Genomic DNA, 22527 nt, shown 5'->3' with positions numbered 1-22527 from the left:
GGATGATTCACCGCGACCACCATCCCCCCCTACGGAAGGATCCACACCCATAAAATGGTTATCAAAAAGGCCGTAATTAATGTCGTAAAATGTATTGGGTGGCGGAGCGTGCGAGTGTGTTTACCTTGGCAAGACTGCTGACGCCACGCGGGCAAGAGTCGCCCCAAGTCTTTGGTGGTCACGGCTACGCTACAAGTTTGCGTTTGTCTTTTATTTTGTAACATATATTAGCATAATAAATATTGTTAGTAACAGTAGCAATTGTCAAGTGATTACACAGTAGATGTGGTGACATTTGTATAGCTTTCATGAATTCTTAGCCTGTGTTGTTCATTATGATATTGTCTTGAGATCAGGGTGGCACCTGTACAGAGCTGTACTCACAGAGCAGCTCTACTCAGTAGAGCTGTACTCAGTACAGCTCTGATGACTGAGACGAGAAGGTGCAAAGTTGTTAGCCTTTAAAAATTTTCACTGTGGTTATTCTGCATTACTGGATCAACTTTTTGTTTATCCTTGTTGTATATATATATATATATATATATATATATATATATATATATATATATATATATATATATATATATATATATATATATATATATAATGTGTGTGTTGTATCTAAATCTACACTACTTTGCCTATAAAATTCATCACGTACATTTAATGTATACAGATCTTTATATGGATCATTCCTGTAAAGAGCGGTCATGAGGACATTTGACTTACTGTTCTGCTGCTTTAGTTAATACATTATGATATTATAGTAATGCATCATTATGCTAGCGTATTATTATTTTATTCAGTTATTTTTTTATTGATTTGTTATTTTATATTACAATTCTTTTTTATTGTCTTTAAATCAAAAAAGAATATCACTTTATTTTTAAAGTACTTTACTTTACATCTCAAGTTTGAGTGGTATATCAAGTGAAATAATATATTACAATTTTCCGAAATCAATATTTATAGTCTACAGAATGGAGAGGAAACAACAGTTTATACAAAGCTAGTTTTTACATGGTTCTCTGTATTTAAAAATATGTGGTTTTTTTAATTTTCTTTTGAATTACTTCAAAACATGATATATAGTGCTTAATTAAAATACATAAAATAGTTATTAATTAGTAATATTTTCACAAAAAGGTTACGGACATAATAATGATAAGTCTCTTAAATACAATTTTTCACTTTCAATTGACCCCAGTACAGTCAAAAAAAAAAAACTTTTTGATTAAGTCCATTTACCGATTCTTTGAGTCTGGGTAATATGAGTTAACAAAACATGCTGCACCGCGTATTCAACCCGCAGACCGTAATTAAAGGAACTCAAAATTAAAAACATTAAAAATCAAAATTATAGCAAAAATTTAAAATATATATGATTTTTACATTATTTTAGTAGGGTGGCTCGTTATTTTCGTTGTCGGGGGGGGGGGGGGGACGAAAAGCTTAAGAACAACGAAGCTTGTTCTGAAGCTTAGCGTCAACCCATTCTAGGGCCACCTATTGATCTCCCCCCCCCCCCAGGATGCCACCTGTTAGGTGAACAGTGGCATCAGGTGAAAGTCAACGCGTCTAATCGCTTCCATCCTGCCTGGGGAAAAAGAACCCGGGTCCCTCGGTTTCTAGCCGAGAACGAAGGCTACTGTGCTACAAGACCCAAATATAGGAGAAACAAGGAGACCCATGAAATACAGACTCTAAACACTTTGGTGGACGTGTTCGAGCAGAAACAACCGTGCCAGCTTAGTGTTGTGATTCAGCTCTTGGATCCCTTATGTGGCAGAGAAACCTTTCCACCACTCGCCCACAAGATGTAAATGGGGTCCACAAGATGGATATGGGGTCAACAAGACGGGCAAGGGGTCCTCAAGATGGGAATGGGGGTCCACGATCTACAAAACCAACTACAACTCACACTCATTGTATCAGAACTTCTTTGGGTCACGACTGTCAGTTCGGTGAAGACTTTAAATAGACTCTTTGATGTATACGTTAACAAACTTAGTAACTAACTGGCTCATCAGGGCTCTATTGCCTGGTCAGCTAAACGAACTACGCCAGGGGTTCAGTTCCTGAGTTCCTGTGCGTCTGTAACCCTTTTCCACCATCGCTTACAGGATGGGTATGGGGTTCACTACCACTCACAGGATGGGTATAGGGTCCACTGTCACTCACAGGATGGGTATGGGGTCCACTACCACTCGCAGGATGTGTATGGGGTCCACTGCCACTCACAAGATGGGTATGGGGTCCACTGCCACTCACAGGATGGGTATCGGGTCCACTGCCACTCACAGGATGGGTATGGGGTCCACTGTCACTCACAGGATGGGTATGGGGTCTACTGCCACTCACAGGATGGGTATGGGGTCCACTGCCACTCACAGGATGGGTATGGGGGTTCACTGCCACTCACAGGTTGGGTATGGGGTCCACTGTCACTCACAGGATGGGTATCGGGTCCACTGCCACTCACAGGATGGGTATGGGGTCCACTGTCACTCACAGGATGGGTATGGGGTCTATTGCCACTCACAGGATGGGTATGGGGTCCACTGCCACTCACAGGATGGGTATGGGGTCCACTGCCACTCACAGGATGGGTATGGTGTCCACTGTCACTCACAGGATGGGTATGGGGTCCACTGCCACTCGCAGGATGTGTATGGGGTCCACTGCCACTCACAGGATGGGTATGGGGTCCACTGCCACTCACAGGATGGGTATGGGGTCCACTGCCACTCGCAGGATGTGTATGGGGTCCACTGCCACTCACAGGATGGGTATGGGGTCCACTGCCACTCACAGGATGGGTATGAGGTCCACTGCCACTCACAGGATGGGTATGGGGGTCCACTGCCACTCACAGGTTGGGTATGGGGTCCACTGTCACTCACACGATGGGTATCGGGTCCACTGCCACTCACAGGATGGGTATGGGGTCCACTGTCACTCACAGGATGGGTATGGGGTCTACTGCCACTCACAGGATGGGTATGGGGTCCACTGTCACTCACAGGATGGGTATGGGGTTCACTGTCACTCACAGGATGGGTATGGGGTCCACTGCCACTCACAGGATGGGTATGGGGTCCACTGTCACTCACAGGATGGGTATGGGGTCCACTGTCACTCACAGGATGGGTATGGGGTCCACTGTCACTCACAGGATGGGTATGGGGTTCAGTGCCACTCAGAGGATGGGTATGGGGTCCACTGTCACTCACAGGATGGGTATGGGGTTCACTGTCACTCACAGGATGGGTATGGGGTCCACTGTCACTCACAGGCTGGGTATGGGGTCCACTGTCACTCACAGGATGGGTATGGGGTCCACTGTCACTCACAGGATGGGTATGGGGTCCACTACCACTCACAGGAAAAGTATGGGGTCCACTACCACTCACAGGAAAAGTATGGGGGTCCACTACCACTCACAGGAAAAGTATGGGGGTCCACTACCACTCACAGGAAAAGTATGGGGGTCCACTACCACTCACAGGAAAAGTATGGGGGTCCACTACCACTCACAATACGAGTATGGGGGGTCCACCACCACCCAAGTGTCTGACCTTCAAACCTTGGAGAAGAGAGACATACAGAGACATTTTCTTATACATATCGACTAGGGGGGGGAGGGGGAAGGATGCTCGACTGAGCCAGAGTCTCACTTCCCCCTTCCACTTCCTCTCTCTCTCTCTCCCTTCCCACTCTCCTCCTCTCTCCTTTCCCACTCCTCCTCTCTCCTTTCCCACTCTCCTCCTCTCTCCTTTCCCACTTTCCTCCTCTCTCCCTTCCCACTCTCCTCTCCAAATCCCCCCCCCCTCTTTCCAACTTTCTTCTCTCTCTGCTCCTATCCTCCCCTATCCACCCTCCATCCTAATCTTCCTTCCCCCTCTCCCTTCTTTCCCTCTCCACCTGCGTCCGGGTCCCTCTTTCCCTATCTCGTCTTCCCCCCTATCCAGCAGTCTCTTCTCTCTCTCTCTCTTTCCCTAACTTTCAACTTCTCCCCCCCTCACTCCCTTCCCTCTCTCCCTGTCTCTGTCTGTCTATCCTTCTGCTGAAAATAATATAGATTTCCTTTGGCGTGCAGGTGGTCCGGCGGTGGGAGGAGCGTAGCAGTGTGAAATATTAGGAAAATGTTTTGAGGTGCTTGAGAAAGCCTTATGAAGCTGCTGGAGGACCGCCTGTTTTGTGCTAATACGGACAAAGTATGATGAGTGGAAAATATATGTTAATTTTCCGAGACCAGTCTATAATTTGAAATATATAGCCACGTGTAGCTGGTTGTCAGTGTAAAATTAAGTCATGGAGGCCAGTGGTAAACACTATATAGACAACTGAACCCTCATTTCACACTTCATAGGAATCATTGAATGTCGTAATATAAGCCAATCCTACTTAATGGGGGGCATGGGGGATCGGCCTCAGACTTCCCCCTATGACACTCCACATACAGTCGCACTTCACCATTAAAGTTGCACGAGGCTGACCACAAGTGTGTGGCCTCCGACCTCGAGCAGGCAGACATTCTCTTGTATAGATATAAGTAAGTTCATCAATTGATAACTGGGTCTTTTTGGATGGCCGCCGCTTGAACGAGCATAGCCTTACTACAGGTTTCCTATCATAGTACATATAAAAATAATTGCCAATAGAACGTAAACGCCTTACTAAACCTAAGATAGGACTAACTATGCAACAAATTCCACGATAAATATTTATTTATATACAAGAAAATATAGATTTTAAGTTGCAATTAATGAATGCGTCTTTGGGGTCGGCCGCTGGATGGACAAGCACCGCCTGACGACGGGGCCCTCAAACAACTCCCGAGTACCAAGTTCCAAGTACCAAGTTCACCTGGTACTCGGGGACCAGCTGATGTGAAGCATCAGCAGCAAAAACTGAAAAATTACAAGAGAGGGAAGAGAGGTGTTCGGGTAACATAGAACGATAAGTATAATAAGGTGTGTTTACAGCGATATATATATATAGTGATGAGTGTAATAACAGCTTCTGACCAGACACACACCAATTTATTCCCCTGAGAAATTACAGCAGCCTCGTTCTTGCTGGGTGTAGGAGGGAGGAGGACTGGCTGGGGGCGCCTCATTCATTTTTTCCCTTCCTATACTCCACTATCAGCCACTGTGTCTAGCTGCGGCTGATCAATTTCCATCTAAATCGACGTTTTAATCAGTCTGAAACCGAATGTTTCTGCTGATAAAGTTATCCCAGCAAACACACAATGTTGTTTTACGTTGTTAGAGGGATAGTAACGTAACACAGCGTTGTTTGGTTACTGTGGAAGATGGTGTGAGTGTACCCGTTGTTCAACCTGTTTGTCTGTTCGTCCCAGAAGAGTTTACGTGCGGCGTGAGTTCCTTGGTGAGGCTCACAAGGCGGCCGGTATGTGGTTCTTATGATGGCCGGAACCCACAGCTCCAGCAACTGTCCTTGTGAAATCTTCAACAATTTATTACAATGACGAGAGAATAACAGAAGCAGTATAACGGCGTCAACAGGCGCAGAGTCTAACACAACAGGAGCGGCAACTCCAGCAACAGCAACATAGCCGCAGCGCCAACAGTACAAGAAGCAGGAACCGACAAATCCTTGAAAGATCCAATCTATTAATCACTATTAAATCACCGTAATACTGACGTTTTCTGCTCATTAGTCTGGAGAGGTCGTGAGGATTGTCAGAGCTTGTGGGATTTACTGACTCCCTCCTGGCCAAGAACAATCGCCCCTAGAACTCATTCACATGAGTGATGACGGTCTGGAGTCCGTCCATAAACTATAGCACCCAACTATCATAAGAAATCTTCCTGAGCCTCTTAAGAAGAGGAAGGAAGTTAAGGTACTTTCTAAAGGTCGACACTTGGCACCACGGGCCTCGATGGTTGGCTCGTTTGTGGTCTGGCAAAACAATTCCATTTTTTTCGGAGTGGCAAATTGAGCGGCGGGCTGATCACCAATGATCAGCCCGCTCGTTAACTGTCGCTAACACCTCGTTAACTGTCTAAACCACAGGCTCAAACCCAAGAATTGAACACCTGAAAAAATTCCTTGGTGGGAATATTGCTTCAATGTTAGACTATTTTACATTATATTTGCTGGATTAATACTAAATTAATTTTTTTTTTTTTTTTTTTTTTTTTTTTTTTTTTTTTTTTTTTTTTTTTTTTTGAGATATATACAAGAGTTGTTACATTCTTGTACAGCCACTAGTACGCGTAGCGTTTCGGGCAGGTCCCTGGAATACGATCCCCTGCCGCGAAGAATCGTTTTTTCATCCAAGTACACATTTTACTGTTGCGTTAAACAGAGGCTACAGTTAAGGAATTGCGCCCAGTAAATCCTCCACGGCCAGGATACGAACCCATGACATAGCGCTCGCGGAACGCCAGGCGAGTGTCTTACCACTACACCACGGAGACTGTTAATCTCTGATCTCTCCCTGTACCTAGTCACCTTCCCCACAGGTATGAAGGGGGTCTCTTAGCACAGTTGGCATCGTTCGCGACCCACAATCTCCTGCATGTGTATAATCGATTGCAAAGATAAATACTTTGGTTACTTTTTTTAATTATTTTATCTGAGGTCCTTTTTTTTAGGGTAGAACAGTATACCTGCCCCCCCCCCCACCCCCACCCCCCCACCCCCATCAGCCCCACAACATCCCACACCTGCCCCACAACACCCCACACCTGCCCCACAACACCCCACACACCTGCCCCACAACCCCCCACACCTGCCCCACAACACCCCACACCTGCCCCACAACACCCCACACACCTGCCCCACAACCCCCCACACCTGCCCCACAACACCCCACACCTGCCCCACAACACCCCACACCTGCCCCACAACCCCCCACACCTGCCCCACAACCCCCCACACCTGCCCCACAACACCCCACACACCTGGCAATACCAACATAACAGAGGGGGTTAACACAGGGGGGCAACCTCACTACCACAGCCCAAGATCTCAGCAGATTATTTATGTGCGTCAATGACTGACTCGTCGGCGTCATATTGTAGGCCGTCTGCTTCCACTTAATTAAAGTTTGCCTTGTCGGTGTAAGCCAGCCCGCCCTCATCAACACAGCCCGTCCTCATCAACACAGCCCGTCCTCATCAACACAGCCCGTCCTCATCAACACAGCCAATCCTCATCAACACAGCCCGCCCTCATCAACACAGCCCGCCCTCATCAACACAGCCCGTCCTCATCAACACAGCCCGTCCTCATCAACACAGCCCGTCCTCATCAACACAGCCCGCCCTCATCAACACAGCCCGTCCTCATCAACACAGCCCGTCCTCATCAACACAGCCCGTCCTCATCAACACAGCCCGTCCTCATCAACACAGCCCGTCCTCATCAACACAGCCCGTCCTCATCAACACAGACCGTCCTCATCAACACAGCCCGTCCTCATCAACACAGCCCGTCCTCATCAACACAGCCCGTCCTCATCAACACAGACCGTCCTCATCAACACAGCCTGTCCTCATCAACACAGACCGTCCTCATCAACACAGCCCGTCCTCATCAACACAGACCGTCCTCATCAACACAGCCCGTCCTCATCAACACAGACCGTCCTCATCAACGCAGACCGTCCTCATCAACACAGACCGTCCTCATCAACACAGCCCGTCCTCATCAACACAGCCCGTCCTCATCAACACAGACCGTCCTCATCAACACAGCCCGTCCTCATCAACACAGACCGTCCTCATCAACACAGACCGTCCTCATCAACACAGCCCGTCCTCATCAACACAGCCCGTCCTCATCAACACAGACCGTCCTCATCAACGCAGACCGTCCTCATCAACGCAGACCGTCCTCATCAACACAGCCCGTCTTCATCAACACAGCCCGTCCTCATCAACACAGACCGTCCTCATCAACACAGCCCGTCCTCATCAACACAGCCCGTCCTCATCAACACAGCCCGTCCTCATCAACACAGACCGTCCTCATCAACACAGCCCGTCCTCTTCAACACAGCCCGTCCTCATCAACACAGCCCGTCCTCATCAACACAGCCCGTCCTCATCAACACAGCCCGTCCTCATCAACACAGACCGTCCTCATCAACACAGCCCGTCCTCTTCAACACAGACCGTCCTCATCAACACAGCCCGTCCTCTTCAACACAGCCCGTCCTCATCAACACAGACCGTCCTCATCAACGCAGACCGTCCTCATCAACGCAGACCGTCCTCATCAACACAGCCCGTCTTCATCAACACAGCCCGTCCTCATCAACACAGACCGTCCTCATCAACACAGCCCGTCCTCATCAACACAGCCCGTCCTCATCAACACAGCCCGTCCTCATCAACACAGACCGTCCTCATCAACACAGACCGTCCTCATCAACACAGCCCGTCCTCATCAACACAGCCCGTCCTCATCAACACAGACCGTCCTCATCAACGCAGACCGTCCTCATCAACGCAGACCGTCCTCATCAACACAGCCCGTCTTCATCAACACAGCCCGTCCTCATCAACACAGACCGTCCTCATCAACACAGCCCGTCCTCATCAACACAGCCCGTCCTCATCAACACAGCCCGTCCTCATCAACACAGACCGTCCTCATCAACACAGCCCGTCCTCTTCAACACAGCCCGTCCTCATCAACACAGCCCGTCCTCATCAACACAGCCCGTCCTCATCAACACAGCCCGTCCTCATCAACACAGACCGTCCTCATCAACACAGCCCGTCCTCTTCAACACAGACCGTCCTCATCAACACAGCCCGTCCTCTTCAACACAGCCCGTCCTCATCAACACAGCCCGTCCTCATCAACACAAACCGTCTTCATGACTCATTCCTGGAGGTCTGATGTTGAGTCATTCCTGGAGGTCTAGTGATGAGTCATTCCTGGAGGCCTAGTGATGAGTCATTCCTGGAGGCCTAGTGATGAGTTACTACTGTACAAGTTTCTAACAGGAGTCAGAAGCTCGAGAGGTGCGGCCACACACCGCTTCGGGGCAGGTCCTATCATACAAGGCAGGTCATATCACACGAGGCAGGTCCTATCATACAAGGCAGGTCCTATCATAGGAGGCAGGTCCTATCATAGGAGGTAGGTCCTATCATAGGAGGCAGGTCCTACCATAGGAGGCAGGTTATATCATACAAGGCAGGTCCTATCATAGGAGGCAGGTCCTATCATAGGAGGCAGGTCCTATCATACGAGGCAGGTCCTATCATACGAGCCAGGTCCTATCATAGGAGGCAGGTCCTATCATAGGAGGCAGGTCCTATCATACGAGGCAGGTCACAGCAACTGAAACACAAGCCACAACAACAGAGAAAGGACAACAGCAGCAGGAGTGCTCGTGGAACCCCTCCCTCATAAATAATAAAGATAAATAATACCGAGTAACGAATTGTTGATTTGCGCGCCATACCTGTTAATGTGTGTTTACCTCGTCCCCGGTCACCCGCCGTGGATGGATACTAACATAGTTGACATTTTATAAATACTCGATATGTTGCTTTGACAAACGTGATACTAGGTCTCCTTTTTCACTCTGAACTGATGACGTCAGGGGGCGTGCGGCCCACACTTCACGCTGATGATATCAGGGGTGGGCAGCCCACTCTTCACGCTGTTGATGTCAGTTATGAGTCGTGTGTAAACTGTTCTTAATTCATAAACAGGTTGGCGGCTGGACGAGCATTTGGCCTTTGCTGCAACCCGTCTTCATCAACACACATCAAATGCCTTTTAATCCAGCCGTCAAACCCTCTATTTATGAATATAAAACGGTTTACACACGACTCACAACTGATGACGTCCGAACACTTCCGGAACAAGTGCTTCACTGACGAATTTTGTTCGAACCACAACGCTGTAAATGCTTCACCCACGCACTACAAATACAAATAATCGTCAACAGAACCTAAACACCTAACCTAACCTATGCCTATATATATGCACAATATGTTAATATATTGGATAGCTTGTTCACCTGCAGGGTGAACAAGCAGACCCTTTGTTCTCCCCTGGCACTCTAGCCTGACACTCCAGCCTGACACTCCAGCCTGGCACTCCAGCCTGACACTCCAGCCTGACACTCCAGCCTGACACTCCAGCCTGACACTCCAGCCTGGCACTCCAACCTGGCACTCCAGCCTGACACTATTAGGCGTGTGGTCCTGGGCAGCAGTTTCCAATCATCTCCCCAGCTATCCTCTTCAACAGCCAATCAAAACTAAGCCACTCCCAAAATATGTAGGAGTGCCCCCTACTTGATGCCCAGTAGGCACCAAGTAGGCACTTTACATTTATCATAATATATAGTAATTAAGTAATTAGTGAAAAGAACCACGTGGATTCATTATTCAAATATAAATAAGGTAATTATCAAAAGGACCTACTCTACCTAGAGTTCATCATTAAGGTGTCTCTGTTCGCCTATAATTAAAACAGAGTGGTGGCAGCATTAAGTTAATTATCAAGAGTATAGGCAGCGGTGGTAATTGCATCGTTCCAGGCGGTAAGTGTCCCAACCACTCGGGACATACTAAGGACAGTGAGTGCTACGGTGTACGTACAGAGGTGATAGACTATTAGAGGCATTGCGCCTATCACGTTAATCTTGGTGGTTTAGCAGTTAACTGTGCTATCAGTTGTAGCAGCGGTGTGCTTTGATACAAACGATAGCAGAGCGGTTGTTATATTATATCTACACACCAGGGGAGGGATGACATCTCCCATCCCCGCTGGTCGACACACGTCATTCGCCACTCCCGGTGGTCGACATACGTCAGTCGCCACTCCCGGTGGTCGACATACGTCAGTCGCCACTCCCGGTGGTCGACACACGTCAGTCGCCACTCCCGCTGGTCGACACACGTCAGTCGCCACTCCCGCTGGTCGACACACGTCAATCGCCCCTCCCGCTGGTCGACACACGTCAGTCGCCACTCCCGCTGGTCGACACACGTCAGTCGCCACTCCCGCTGGTCGACACACGTCAGTCGCCCCTCCCGGTGGTCGACACACGTCAGTCGCCACTCCCGGTGGTCGACACACGTCAGTCGCCACTCCCGCTGGTCGACACACGTCAGTCGCCACTCCCGCTGGTCGACACACGTCAGTCGCCCCTCCCGGTGGTCGACACACGTCAGTCGCCACTCCCGGTGGTCGACACACGTCAGGCGCCACTCCCGCTGGTCGACACACGTCGCTAGCTATCACAAGCAGGAGTAAATTTCGGGTAATCTGGCCAGAACAGCCTCGCCCGCCTTTGCTGGACACTTTTCTTTCCCTCTGACACTTTATACTGTCTTGGGAAGTTGGCCCGTCTGAGGTTAACTTGTGGGCGACATTCTTGCTGGCACGCGGCTAATGATATTATCACAGAAGCAGGTGTGAGGCCTCGCCACCGACCCTCCACCCATAATATGTTCCAAGATCCTCGAACATTCTAAATACTTTGAATGATAAAGACCTTGGGTCTTCCAAGACAGAAATATTCATACTATTCGAGGGGGGAAAACTTTCTTGCCTCTGTGTAAACAATGTTCAACACATCTTGTTGACCGTCACAACCCCGTAATCATCGCTTCAGCTTCTACTGTGTCCGTTTAGCAACGTCCTTTACTTACTGAACAAACACGGTCTCTGTTGGTGTTTGCTCTCTGCTAGCGTTCTGCTGCCTGTCGCTCTCTGCTGTAACTGGCTCACAACAAAAGTAAATTACTCGACTTAACGAGACTGTTGTGGTGCAGTTCTTGAACCAATTGTGCTATAAAAGAGTGCTGATATATATACCTTAAACTGTATAACTAGATTATCAAAATTTTGTAGGTTAAATAAACTTTGGAGCTCAGCTCCTGAGCCCATTACGTCGTTCCCTTTCACTACCGACCACAGGATAGGTATGTGGTGCATAACAAATGAACAAAATAAAATCAATCAAATCCCCGCGATCAAAGAACTACACATTCCCATAATATAAATAATCTGGAAGATGTTGTTTTTATCTAAGATGAAATATATCGTGTATTCTTCCCTTTGAACCTCCCTAGTCTTTGTTTTTCAAATATAAGGAACACACTTGAAAAGTTGATAAAGATACGCATTATATGTATATCATACAATAAGTACAATGTATACACGTATTTCAGAAGCTAGAGAAGACTGGCAGGGTCCAGGTGGCTAGCCACCAAGACAATATAATTTGCCAGCTGGCGACGCCCCGAGCCTCCTGGCGTCTCCTTGGACTGGTTAGGCCGGATAAGATGGTCTACAGCAGGGGTGGTGGTGGTCTATAGCAGGGGCCAGATATTTTATATAAGGCTTGTATTTGGTTGCTGTGAGAGCTGTACATACAGCACTACTTTCATCGGTAAGACTACTTCTATAATTAGACTTGACAAATTTCATCATTAAAAACCTTATTTTCGGCAATGTGTTGCGTTAATCCACTCGCCAAGCAACTTCGTTCAATATTTTCTAGTTCAGCTCTTAGGTCGACAACTTTTTGCCTGCAAACTGAGCTACTTTGTAAATTAATCACTTGCATCTCAAAATTATGCAAATCAGTCCTTTTTTAAGGATTGTCGCTCTTTAACATCTTCAAATTCAATTTGATAAAATTACATTGTCTGCGCTGTCTTCAAATGACCAGAATTTGGTAAATCTTTGAGAAAATTTATCAGCAGTTGAATCACTGATGCTCAAAAAATTGCATTTGAATGCTCTGAATATCTATCTATTTCTAATGAATTTCAAGATGTCACTTTTTTTTAGGCTTGTAAAATATTAAATAGTACCATTAAATCCACACCAAAATCTGAGTAAAATATTGAATAGTACCAAATCTACATGTCAGATAATTATTTCGTTGAATAACTTGTCGACATCAACTTTAAACATTTTCAGTTTGAATTCAAGCATAACATCCAGTGCTTTGCCAGATTCCTTTAATTTGGTTTATCAGCTCGTCTAAACGCGAGGAGAAATGTATAAAAAGCATCAATCTACAAATCCACACGTCAGATAACTATTGACAAAATGTTTCATTCGCCAAAAACAGACGTTTCATCCACTCAACAAATTGTTAAGGACATAGCCTCTACTAAGCCAACGAGCACTGTTGTACATAAGCAGACCCGTGTGCACAGAAGTCACCTCGCTCAGTAAATTCTAAAATTGTTTTTTTTTATCTTCAAAGCACGAGCAGAAATATTATTGACGATCTTTGTTACATTTTTTTTCACCATAAGTTCCTTAAAGCCAGCTTTTGCACAATAGGCCTCCTGGTGTGCTTTACAACGAAAGCCTACTATTTCGCAATCACATTTTCGTTCTCTGCCAATCATGCTGGGTGCGCCTTTAGTTGTCACAGCGACTATTTCTGAAAGGTCACTCTGTCGATTAGACAGTTCGTTTACTACTTGCATATGTCAGCCCCTGTGGTGTGTTCAGGTAGCGTTACCAGGCTAACCAGTTCTTCCATAATTCATCACACCTATAAAATCGAGCAATAATGACTAGCCTAGCTGACGTTGTAACATCAGCAAGACAAATGGAAAGAAATTTGACATGAACCAATATCTTTTGTTAGCTATGTTTACTTCCAACTTTAATATTCAATCTTTTACTGTGTTTCTACTCACTTACAAAGTCTTAATGTGTTGAACAATGTAAGTAAAACTTACAATAATGTGTTGAATAATTGCCCGAAACGCTATATGTATTAGTGGCTTTAGGTATTGTATGTACTAGCTCTATCTATAAATCCAACATTATGTTTGTAACTCATCTTCTATGTATGTACTTTTACCTGAATAAGCATTTGAATTTGAATAATGTTATCCTTGTTTATGCCGGGTGCCAGGAAAATTTGTTCGCCTGCCATTCTGGGCACGCGAACCATGGGTTCTTGTGCTGTACCCAGATTTTGATAGTGGAGGCTAATAGATCAGCCCTACATTTTATGTTCTCTCCTGATTCCATGTATGACTGGCCGTCCTGTGAGGTGGGGGTGTTGGATGAGCTTGTAGCTGTTGTTTTATCCACACTGTAATCTTTCATACAGAATAGGGTAGCAGCACATTGCTGTGTATATACTTCATTAAGCTTGTTAAAAAAAAATATTTGAGAACCGTCATACAGTTCGCTAACGGATTGGAAATCTTCCCCAACCTTACCCAACTGAACGTAATATAACCCAAACCAACCTAATCAAACTCAACATAAAGATAATACATCGTACCTAACGTTATACAGTATACGATTTTGACAATCAGGAAATGAGGTTTGTTGAACCAGTTTGCGTACAATTTTTTTCAAACCTCGGTTTATAGCTCCTCCCTTACGCTCATATAGCTAGGCAATAGTGTTTTAAGCATATACGTATCTCAGGCTGTGTATACACGCACATATGCACGTTAAAATGAGGGTGCTCACACACATGGAACACATATGCACCTCATGCTCCAAAATACACAAACGACTACGTACTCATACTGTACATATAGACTCGAGCGCGGTCACGTATAAACATACAGCGCACACAAAAATCCATACATGTCCACTCACATATATATGCACATATTGACACACATGGCTGGAGAAGAGAAGACTCTACGGTGGACCTGCTCACGACACAAGATACTCACAAGTATTGACATGTCTGGACAAAGACACAATGTCTGAATGGGATGCCACCAGAATGACGGAACACTTGGCATGGAACACAGCGAGGGAACACTTGGAATGACATTATTCAACCAGTCGATTAATGTGAGAGGGGTCCAGGAGATGGAGCGTGATCCTCGAAACCACATCCCTGCATATGCACATCCCTGTCCTGCTAACACTCGACCTGCTATAGCACTCTACCTGCTAGCGTTCAACCTCATCTGCTGATCGACCCACTTACTCTTAAAAAGGTCAACTCCCACCCTCAATTTCAGGAGGTTGACACAGGGAGTAAAACAGGGGAGGAGCATGGAGGGTTGTGCTTACCCTCACAACACGCCCCGGGCCCGCCATCTTCATAAGACTTCACCCGTGTTTATCACCGTCTCGTACGATGCTCCCTCCTCGCTGGCCTGCCCTCCACGATGGCCTGCCCTCCACGCTGGCCTGCCCTCCTCGCTGGCCTGCCCTCCTCGCTGGCCTGCCCTCCACGCTGGCTTGCCCTCCACGCTGGCCTGCCCTCCACGCTGGCCTGCCCTCCTCACTGGCCTGCCCTCCTCGCTAGCCTGCCCTCCTCGCTGGCCTGCCCTCCACGCTGGCCTGCCCTCCACGCTGGCCTGCCCTCCACGCTGGCCTGCCCTCCACGCTGGCCTGCCCTCCTCACTGGCCTGCCCTCCTCGCTGGCCTGCCCTCCACGCTGGCCTGCCCTCCACGCTGGCCTGCCCTCCACGCTGGCCTGCCCTCCACGCTGGCCTGCCCTCCTCACTGGCCTGCCCTCCTCGCTGGCCTGCCCTCCACGCTGGCCTGCCCTCCATGCTGGCTTGCCCTCCTCGCTGGCCTGCCCTCGAATGTAAGATCTAATATGCAAGATCACTTATGCGGTGTATATCAGTGGGTTCTCTTGGGGACTTTAATTATAGAGCAATGGCATTTAAATGATATAAAAAAACTTGTACTTTAATCCATATAACACATCCTGACATCTATTGAACTCTGCATCTCCTCAGATCACTCTGAAGGAGATATTTCCACATATCCTAAACTTTCATGCCACGAATTAGGATACCTCCTTATACAAACACAATAAAAATACATCAACAAATATTTGTGTATCATTCCGTACACTATCAATATGATACGAAAACTGGTCTCTCTCTATATAAAAAACTATTAATCTATGTGTTTAGTAATAAATGTAATATGTTTTTAGTTTAAATACAATTATTGGGTTATCTGGAATATTTGCAGGTGCGAAAAAACGCTTCTTCAGGGACGACTTGCTGTCACACGTCCGCTCATCGCCATCTTGGTCCTACGACTGACGGCGACTGCAGGTGTCGCGCGCCCCGAAATATCAGATGGCCAATCAGCTTTCAGGAATATCTGAATACTCACATCTAGTCCCTGTAAAATTGACTATTTGTAAAAATAAATATAAAAGTTCACTTTGTTAACATAAGGTATTATATATTCTACCGGTTATCAATAAATCACTAAATATGGAGATACTACTTAGCTGGACGGAGGGATAATGGCGCCCTTCAGTCTGCCTTTCTCTTTTTCTATTGCCTAGTCTTCAGCTTCATATATTTAACAAACCATCATCCATATAGGAATGCATTTGTAAACTCTATCATTACAGTTAAAACCCAATTACATGGTGTCCATTTGGGTGTCCCTGCTGACCACTGAGAGCGAGCAGCCGGTGGCCTCAACTCCACTAGCTCTTCCCATCAAACGTAATTAACTATTTTCTCCTGGAAGGTCATTTTGTGTGCGTGTCTCTCCTGACGGATGGCGTGGCTGTCTTTCTCTGGCTGGTCGACTCCACCAGATAAAAATGGACCATGGGAAAAGGCGTAAACTTAACAGCATATATATATAATTCCCAGCTTTGGGGGGTTTGTTGAGAGAACCCTTCTAGGTTTGTTGAAAAAAACCTGTGATCTAGAAGTTAAATTTTGTAGAAAATAAAAAGCAAATGATCTTTAAATTATGCTTTTATATCACCTTGAATATTATTTCTATTTTAACTTTTTCCAAAAGTAACAAAAATACATTGAAAGCATATTACACACCTATTTTTCATTTAATTTGCAATTTTGACACTTTTCACAATTACAATTTATATAGAAGTATTCTTGTTTTCTTCCTTTAAATTTAGGCCTGTTATAACTTCATAAATCGAAGGCCTGTCATACCTCATTAATCAAAGGCCTGCCATAGCCTCATTAATCGAAGGCCTGTCATAGCCTCATTAATCGAAGGCCTGTCATAGCCTCATTAATCAAAGGCCTGCCATAGCCTCATTAATCGAAGGCCTGTCATAGCCTCATTAATCGAAGGCCTGCCATAGCCTCATTAATCGAAGGCCTGTCATAGCCTCATTAATCGAAGGCCTGTCATAGCCTCATTAATCGAAGGCCTGTCATAGCCTCATTAATCGAAGGCCTGTCATAGCCTCATTAATCGAAGGCCTGTCATAGCCTCATTAATCGAAGGCCTGTCATAGCCTCATTAATCGAAGGCCTGTCATAGCCTCATTAATCGAAGGCCTGTCATAGCCTCATTAATCGAAGGCCTGTCATAGCCTCATTAATCGAAGGCCTGTCATAGCCTCATTAATCGAAGGCCTGTCATAGCCTCATTAATCGAAGGCCTGTCATAGCCTCATTAATCAAAGGCCTGTCATAGCCTCATTCTTCAAAGGCCTGCCATAGCCTCATTAATCGAAGGCCTGTCATAGCCTCATTAATCGAAGGCCTGTCATAGCCTCATTCTTCAAATGCCTGTCATAGCCTCATTAATCGAAGGCCTGCCATAGCCTCATTAGTCGAAGGCCTGTCATAGCCTCATTAATCGAAGGCCTGCCATAGCCTCATTAGTCGAAGGCCTGTCATAGCCTCATTACTCAAAGGCCAGTTATAACCTCATTAATCAAACTCATCCGGGTTAGGTCAAGATGATTTCCCGGTTGCAAATCTTTTTACCATGTCGTAGCTCAGTCGATTAAGGCAGCGTCTGGGATCCTCTCGGACGTAAGTTCGAACCCTCGTCACGGCCCTTGTGGATTTGTTCATTTAATCAAAGGCCTGTTATAGCCTCATTAATCGAAGGCTTGTCATAGACTCATTAATGTAAAGCCTGTTATAGCCTCATTATTCGATGGTGTATTATACCCTCATTAATGAAAGGATACAATGAAAGGTTTACAGTTTTTGGGAAGCGTGACCTCACCCAGGTGTCCATCTCTCATCTGGTCTATCTATCTATCCAAGGGACCAAAACGAGCTGCAGATAGTTAATTTAAATGATTTCGGGGCTTAGCGTCCCCGCGGCCCGGTTCTCGCACTTAAGACCGGAATTAAGATTTCCTTATTGTCCCAAATAACGGATATGCACCGTGAGGACCAGCTTAAGGAATATATTGCAGTGCAGGTAACAACATTGTAGGGGAAAGTTTTAGAGGTAACCCGTAGCGTAGTAGGCCGTGGAGTTTGCTCACACTCGATTGATGCTGGGTTCGATTCCCCGGGCAGGACGAGACATTTGAGCAAGTGTTTGTTTCTCTGATACCTGATGCCACTATTCACGTAGCAGTAAATAGGTCATTTACAGCAAGCATTCAACCGACAACATTTGCCTATATTTACATATTACGGCTATTACATATTTACTCTATTACATAGTCACTCTATTACATATTTACGGCTAGATGAATATAGGCATCAAGTGAAAGGAAACGCACCCAATTGTCTCTGTCCCACCCAAGGATCGAATCCGGGAACCCTCAGTTGTGAGCCGAAGGCGTAGACCCCTACGCTACTAGACTATTTGTAAATATTTGGTACAAGGGGGATTCGACCCCTGTACCTGGAATCCTGGAAACGAAATAGGGGGTGGGGGGGGGAGGCGCACCATAAAGGCGTATACACATCTCCCTTCTACCGATCGCGCCTCCAGATCTATCGACAGGTATATGTGAAGATGAATCTCACTTTCTGCGCGGGTAAATTCATTTTCCCGCGAAAACCTTGGTGTACCAGTCATTCGTGCGGAAGATTCCCTGTAAATAAAATTCTCTGAAAGGTACTATAGAGGGAACTACAATGATGTAATTTCCTCCTACCCCCGTCCGAGCATTATTAGAAAATTTTATTAACAGGCTGACAAAGGGAGGCTGCATTCCACAGTCGAGTTCACGTAACATAATTACGTCTATTCTGTACACCTTCCTTTCGCTCTTGTGGGTTCTCGGGCCTTGAATATCGTACATCCCGGAATATCGTACCTCCTGGAATATCGTACCGCCTGGAAAATCATCATGGAATATCGAACCTCCTGGAATATAATTATGGAATATCGTACCTCCTGGAATATCATCATGGAATATCATACCTCCTGGAATATCGTACATCCTGGAATATCATCCCTCCTGGAGTATCATTATGGAATATCATAGCTCCTGGAATATCGTACATCCTGGAATATCATACCTCCTGGAATATCGTACATCCTGGAATATCATACCTCCTGGAATATCGTACATCCTGGAATATCGTACCTCCTGGTTAATCGAGAAGTCAGAACACGCTGCTGACTCACATAAGAGCACCAAAACACGCCTCTGACTCACCTAGGAGCACGTAACACGCCTCTGACTCACCTAAGAGCACCAGAACACGCCTCTGACTCACCTAAGAGCACCATAACACGCCTCTGACTCACCTAAGAGCACCAGAACACGCCTCTGACTCACCTAAGAGCACCATAACACGCCTCTGACTCACCTTAGAGCACCATAACACGCCTCTGACTCACCTAAGAGCACCATAACACGCCTCTGACTCACCTAAGAGCACCAGAACACGCCTCTGATTCACCTAAGTGCACCAGAACACGCCTCTGACTCACCCAGGAGCACCAGAACACGCCTCTGACTCACCTAGGAACTCCAGAACACGCCTCTGACTCACCTACGAGCACCAGAACACGTCTCTGACTCACGTAGAAGCACCAGAATACACCTCTGACTCATCTAGAAGCACCAAAACCCGTCTCTGACTCACCTAGGAGCACCAGAACACGCCCCTGTCTCACCTAGGAGCACCAGAACACGTCTCTGGCTCACGTAGAAGCACCAGAATACACCTCTGACTCATCTAGAAGCACCAAAACCCGTCTCTGACTCACCTAGGAGCACCAGAACACGCCCCTGTCTCACCTAGGAGCACCAGAACACGTCTCTGGCTCACGTAGAAGCACCAGAATACACCTCTGACTCATCTAGAAGCACCAAAACCCGTCTCTGACTCACCTAGGAGCACCAGAACACGCCCCTGTCTCACCTAGGAGCACCAGAACACGCCTCTGACTCACCTAGGAACCCTATTAAAAACACTGACCATAATTGCATCTCATTAACCCCCTCAGTATTGCAACAGTATACTCATTGTGCTATTATCTATCTATACATCTATCTAAAACAGATATCTACTTCTGAATAATAATACTTTGAATTCTATTACTATCATTTTATTGTCCATTACTTTTAGTTAATATTTTCTGAATTGCTTATACAACAGTCAAAATTATTTTGTGTTACAAACTGTATCGGTTTTGTAGTTTAATTCTTAACTACTTTATTCCTAGTCCATAAAGTCACATTAACTTGTTATCAAATTTATCAGCTATGCAACATTCTTGATAAATTATATTTTTTACTTTATTTGTATATTATTGTATTATACTGTATATTTATTTTTTTACTTTATTTATATATTATTGTATTATAATTTTAATTATGTACTTTATTTATATTCTTGTATTATTAATTAAATTTTTTACTTTATTTGTTTATTATTATTTTATAAATTTAATTTTTTACTTTATTTGTATATTATTGTATTATAATTTAATTTTATACTTTATTTGTATATTATTGTATTATAAAAACAATTCTTGACACTTCAGATGCTGAAACATGTGTAACACACACACTCCACACTCTCTTGTCTTGTTAACAGTTACAAAGACCTTGTAGCAAGTACATTAAATAATATAATAATAATAATAATAATAATAATAATAATAATAATAATAATAATAATAATAATAATAATAATTATATGTAATAATAATAATAATATTTTATTTACAAGAAGGTACAATTGGTTGGTGAGATTACATTAGAATGATATTTTTACAAACATAGAGTTTCAGGCAGGTCCTTAATCTAACATATCAGGTAAGATGAAAGGGTACATTGTAACAAGGTTTTATATCAACAAATAACTACAATATAAATTGACAGAGGGGATTTCACTGGTAAGGATAAATTTGTCCTAATATTGGGGAATATAGTACTAATAATATAGTACCAATATTGGGGAAGTGGGTGGTACAAGATACAGTGGGAGTTTGAAGCACAAGGTAGGAAATATGTGGATGAAATTAGGTACTTTTTGGTTTTACTTTTGAATAGGACATAGGTTGAACAATTTTTTAATTCATCAGGGAGTGAGTTCCAAAGATTGTTCCCTTTTATTTGCATGGAGTGTTTACACAGATTTAGTCTAACTCTGGGGATATCAAAGATATATTTATTTCTGGTGAGGAGCTCATGGGTTCTATTTCACCTATCTGGGAAAAGTTTCAGATCAAGATTTAGGAACAAGGTTTTGTACTTATAGATAGTACCCAAAAGATACGTGAATTCAGAGACTATTCTATAACAAATGTTCCAGAGATGTCTAAATATTTCATTCAAAATGATCTGCTCCCAGAAATCTTAGCCAAATATCACCAGTTTGCTAACTGTAGGTAGCAACTAAGTGATTGTAGCCTATCCACCGCTGCCCATTGGATGGGGGGCGGTGTGCAGGACAAACATATAAATTGTGACACTAGCTCTCCACATATGTCAGTTGCTTAATTTAGAAACTGTACTTGTGGTCGGTCTCGAGCCCATTGTTGATGTGACGATGTGCATTGAATTTTGTAACTAGCTCATCAAGATTGTAACTTGCTTAGCTAAATGAATTGTGGGGTTCAGTCTCTGAGCCCATTATGTGCCTCTGTAACCCTTTCCACTACCGCCCACAAAATGGGTATGGGGTGCATAATAAATATACTAAACTAACTACCCTTCCTGGGTGACAACATTTTGCGTACAGGTAACTGGTTAATGGCCTACTTTGTTGTTGTTTAAGATTCGCTACTTGGAACGTTCCAAACAGCACGGGCTATGGCGAGCCCGTAAATTTTGTAAGGCCTGACGACTGAGTGGACAGCGCTCGGGGTTCGTAGTCCTAAGGGTTCGGGTTCAATCCCCGGCGGAGGCGGCAACAAATGGGAAGAGTTTATTTTACCCTGATGCACCTGTTCACCTAGCAGTAAATAGGTACCTGTAGTTAGACGGCTACTACGGACTGCTTTTTGGGTGTGTGCGTCTGTGAAAATTAGGATTTACGACTTAACTGAAACGCTATGTGTGCTTGTGGCTGTACAAGAATGTAAGAACTCTTGTATATATAAATAAAAAAATAAAAATATATACATGAACTGTTAGGTAAGCACCAGCATTTAGTTATCCTCAGGTTAACATAGTCGCCGCTGTCAATTTCTTTTTCTAGTTTTCTATGCAATGTTGTTGGGTATTAATGAATTCTTTGTGATTAACCAAGCAAATAATGCTCTCCAGCCACATATGTTTTGTTCATTATTTACCCACATTTTTATTATAATACTGTCAAGTTTTAATGCTTCTTACAACTGTAATACGATATCCATTAAGTAATTTTTTTTCATTATTGATACTTT

General features: G+C 44.9%; 1 long non-coding RNA gene across 1 annotated transcript in view; it reads right to left on the bottom strand.

Annotated features, from left to right (window-relative positions):
* Positions 1 to 22527, bottom strand: part of LOC138363025 (uncharacterized) — a 439332-nt gene that overhangs the window by 353072 nt on the left and 63733 nt on the right. The gene's annotated exons all lie outside the window — the stretch shown is intronic.

This window comes from Procambarus clarkii, chromosome 10 (genome assembly GCF_040958095.1).
Source record: "Procambarus clarkii isolate CNS0578487 chromosome 10, FALCON_Pclarkii_2.0, whole genome shotgun sequence".
Lineage (NCBI taxonomy): Eukaryota > Metazoa > Arthropoda > Malacostraca > Decapoda > Cambaridae > Procambarus > Procambarus clarkii.
Note: the sequence above shows the minus strand (reverse complement) of the source record. Positions and strands in the feature narration are given on the sequence as shown.